The sequence below is a fragment of the Oratosquilla oratoria genome, unplaced genomic scaffold (assembly GCF_046742065.1).
Source record: "Oratosquilla oratoria isolate Oo_2021 unplaced genomic scaffold, ASM4674206v1 SCAFFOLD218, whole genome shotgun sequence".
In the NCBI taxonomy this organism is placed as follows: Eukaryota; Metazoa; Arthropoda; class Malacostraca; order Stomatopoda; family Squillidae; genus Oratosquilla; species Oratosquilla oratoria.
The window spans coordinates 165,001-170,000 of NW_027467570.1; positions in this window are offsets into that span (position 1 = coordinate 165,001).

Consider the following 5,000-nt stretch of genomic DNA (forward strand, 5'->3'; position numbering starts at 1 on the left):
GCATCAGTTTCGGACCATAAAAGAATGCTATGTAACTCTGGTCTGTGGAATTCTCACTCAAGTCTCTAAAGAATTGACTGTATATAACTCATGCAGTCAATCTACTATACGGGTTAGCAGATCGATGCTTATTCCATCCATTTGCCATTGCAAGTTGTTCTCTGCTCACATGCCTTTGATAACCTGTCCCCAAGTACCACATAGATCATTCATACGAAAACACATGGTTACTTAGATCACAAAAGACGCTACAAAAGACTAACAGTGGTATTCTTTAAAAAACTCTTTCCTTTCCAAGGATTTATATAAGATTTATATAAGGAAAGAATTTTTTTAAGATTACCACCGTAAGTTTCTTACAGTGGTATATTTAGGAAAAAAGCTTTCAATTCCAAGGATTTATATAAGATTTATATAAAGAAATATATATACATAAGGGAAGATTTCTTTTAAGAATACCACCGTAAGCTCCTCCCAGACATCAGACCACCTGAGGAATTACTCCTGAGAGAAGTAGGAACTGCATGCATGTGACGACCCTATACTAAAATGGTATTAACACAACGTTCCTCGAAAGACTCTAGTTTCCCCCCAGATACAAAAAACCACAGATAATATATAGAGCACCTTCAATTCCACTGCCCTATACTGTCTTTTCCAGATAATAGTACAAAATCTCTTGTCCGGGTGACTTACAAGGTGAGCCGAAGAACGTGGACAGTTTCCTGGAGATCTTGGGTCTCTTAGAAGGAAAAACCGGGGATTGATTGGTGTCTGGTAGAAGTGACATATATCGATGCTCTTCTTTTACAGATAACAGTGACGTTGATTGCATTCCTGGTGCTGTCCTGCTTGATGGTCACCGCCCGCGCCATGCCCGACCCTGAAGCCCTGGCTTTGCCTGACCCGGATCCTGTGGCAACGGCGGAGGCTGATGCAGCTCCGATCTTCCGGTCCTTCTCCGGGGGTCGCCGCAGGTTTGGAAGACGCCGCGGGTTTGGAAGCCGCCACGGGTTTGGAAGCCATCGCAGGTCTCACGGGCACGTACGTCCTCATCGTCACTTCTTCCACTAATAGTGACGATGCTGAGCTGTGTCTCTGTCTTCTTTGATCCGGTGACGCCTGTCTCGTCTTAAGAATGACCTAGAGCTGGATGAAAAACGCCTGTTGTCAGCCAAAATTAAGGTCATCAAGAGACACGTGGGACCAAGGGTTAAACGAAGCCCAGCAGTATTCTCCTACTGTGTTACAAAAACAAAATAAAACTCTCTCTGTAAGTTAACCATTATTTTCTTAATCCTGCTCGTCTTTTTGTGTGTGCATCTTTTGAAGAAAAATACATAAAATGAGCAGACATATTTTACCGTGCAAATATAGTTTGTATTTAATAATTTCCTATGGTTTCCTCTGCATTGTTTCTGTGCAGAGAAATGTATTAAACCTTTAGCAATAAATATTATATTTCAAGAATGAAAACTACTGGGTTAATAGGAAAATTATGCCCACGATTTCATCACACAGCGATATGAGTCGTCTGCTGTTAGGCAGAAATGAAAATTGTTTATTTCAGTACGGAAATAGTTCTTCGATTTAAGGAAAACTGCTCTTTTATCTATTAAGAGTATCTCAGTGTTGAAATCACCTCGTTACGATGGTAACGAGATGATCTCAACGAGAGGCTTAGGCATCTTAACTTACAATCTCTGAAAAGACACAGAGTGCGGGGTGATCTAATAGAGGTGTTCAAGTGGATCAAAGGCTTTAACAAGGGTGATGCAAACAAGGTCATCATATTAAAACAACAGGGCAGGACTCGCAGTAATGGATTTAAACTGGACAAATTTAGATTTAAGAAGGAATTAGGCAAAAATTGGTTTACTAATAGGGTGGTCGACGAATGGAATAGACTTAGTAACCATGTAGTAAGCGCTGAAACTATCAGTTGTTTTGAGAAACGATTAGACGACTTTATGGATTGGGATGACAGGTGGTGATGGATACGGAACTGCCTAGTGTAGGCCTTATGGTCTCTTGCAGTCTCCTTCATCCTCATGTTCTCATGTTCTTATAATCTTGAGTAAAGATCTTATCGGCTGGTAAACCTGTTTAACTCAGGAGATGTCATCGTAGATAATAGATTAACATGATCTTGGTTATACATCTTTAATTTTGGCAAACGTAAGATGATTATCCACTGCTGAGAGGACATCAGTCTTATCGGCTGGTAAACCTGTTTAACTCAGGACATGTCATCGTAGCTAACAGATTAACATGATCATGGTTAACGTCTCTGATACATCTTTTATTTTGGCAAACGTACGATGATTATCCACTGCTGAGAGGACATTAGTCCCCACCTGAAGTCTACGGATACGCAACACATGGAAGACGTCAGGAAATGATTCATTACACTGAGTGACAAGGCAAAAAGGTTGGAATGAGCCAAGATTTTCGTGTAGTAGTTTGACGTGATCCCGTTTGATAATACATGTTTTGGTGTAATTGCATTTACTTTAGTTTTGAGTGCACCTCTCTTTTTTCGTACTTTCGTGATTTTTTAAGGCAAGGTTGGATTTCAATATGTTGTGAAAATGTGCACGATCTAATTTATTTACCTTATAGGGTTGCATAATGTATGCTTCCATCATACTTCAGCTTTCAGGTAAAACCAAATATCCTACAGCTTCCCTTTGTTTTCCTCTCATTTTCAGGTCTCCATGTCTAAGACTTCTCCTCCACTCTTTGTAGGATGGCATAGCCACCTCAACATCGCAGCGTCCATCTTTATTACAGGAACTATAATCATCTTCACTTATATTCTTATTTCTCTCATTATCTTCCATGTTATTCTCAATACTGCTATTAATGGTCACTTAAATACGGTTCTTATCCGACGAAGTCATCTTTCCAATGCTTTGGTTCATAAATCAATCCCTGTAATAGTACCATCGTTGTGATGATCTTTACAGAGAATGACGCGTTGACATATTTCTTTAAAGGATACAATAGTTCAGGGGTTCTTAACCTTTTTCTCCAATTCCCCACTTTTTAGTGAGCCAACTCTCCATTTCCCACCACAGCATCGGTCTTTGACAAATTCGATTTTAACCCATGCAGTGTTGACATTTCTAACACCAGAAACAAACAAAAAGAAACAAAAACACATCGATTAAAAAAAAAAAAAAAGACAGTGGTTCTTCTGTCCGAGCGGTCATTCCCCACTTGGCAACTCCGCCATTCCCCACCAGTGGGGAATTCCCCATAGGTTAAGAACCACTGCAATAGATCAACATTCCTACCGAACTTATCAATTATTTCCGTTCTTTCTTATATTTTCATTTGCAGAAGATAGTGCGTATGTATTTCTAATAATGATACGAAAATCTTCCTCCTCTCGTCTTGTGGGTATTAGAATTTCAGTTTCCGCCATATTCATTTTCGTTATAGCCGTCATGAAAAATTCATTCCAAGCCAGCAATATTTGTTCCTCATTTCATATTGTTACCTGGACCGTGCATTACTCTTTACAAAAAGGCTTTCAACAAGAATGAGGACATCAAATTGCCCTGCTTACCAGAAACAATGCTTTGCTTTTATGCCTAGTTCTCACATTGCAATTCTCTACCAGAAACGACCCTCCGCTACCTAACCTAACCTAACCTAACCTAACCTAACCTAACCTAGCCTAACCTAACCTAACCTTACCTAACCTAAATTAACCTAACCTAACCTAACCTAACCTAACCTAACCTAACCTAACCTAACCTAACCTAACCTAACCTAACCTAACCTAACCTAACCTAACCTAACCTAACCTAATCTAACCTAGCCTAACCTAACCTAACCTAACCTAACCCTCTGCTCAGTTCTTACGTTCTAGTTACTAACTTTGTATGAACTCTTCAACTCTCTGACCCGTCTCCCTCTCACTCTGTAAGATTTTCTGAAGATTCCTCTACTTTTTTCTCCCAGAATTGTATAGATTTTTTTTTTTTAGATTTATAGATCCTATGTAGATACTGATATAGAATTCCAACATTTTTTCTGTGATGGCACGGAGCCTAAGAATTAAATATATTGTGCCTCAATCCATTTAATACTCTTCCTTGTTGAAGGAACATATGGGATACCAGATACTAGTAGATCGAAAACATCTTGATCTTTGAAGTCAAACAAAACAAAATATATGAAGTATGTCATAGTGTTTTAGAAGTTGTTGCTGGTTAGTGTCACTGGGTTATAACACTTAAATTGCTGTGTACGTGCATGCTAGTGGCATTGTACGATTGCTATGAATTGTACTTGTGAATAGATTGGGAAATAAACGTATTCCCTTGTATATGTATATATACTATGAAATTTATTTATATTAATTTATTAAAATCATTGTACTAATTAGATTTCCATGTGGCCATTTTGTGAAAGAACCATGCGATCGTGTATGTTTCCCGCCAACTCAAGTTGCATACAGAAACAAGACAGTTTCTAGTTCGCCCTCTAAGTGTTCGCACGTTTTGTTGTAGTGTTTTGATCTATATTAGCCACTCGCATACACCGCACAAGAAGTCCTCCGCCCCATATATGTTTTGATCATATCTGTACGTTATTTGTGCTGGTGAGGTCAAGAACCTCGGAAATTCTTGGGCTTGGGTACAAATGATTCTGCTGTCTGAAGATTAACGGGGATGAGTGTGCAATTTAATCCAAGAATGCCACAAGGATCTTTTTTGTTACGTACCGAAGCATCTGGCTGGTTTTGATTTATCTTTATAGTTCTTATTATTTACTGTTTTCTATTTCTTTTAATTTTCTGTTGTGTTTTCATTGTCCATTGAATTACCAATTTCTATTGCAATTTTATTTTTTTCTATGTGTATCCCAATTTCCACTGAAATCACTGTATTATATATTCGTTTCTACCCATTGTAGCCTGAAGACAGAAAAATTGGTAAATTTGTACAACAAAATCACCTGTGGATCATTTTTGCATATTTTTAATG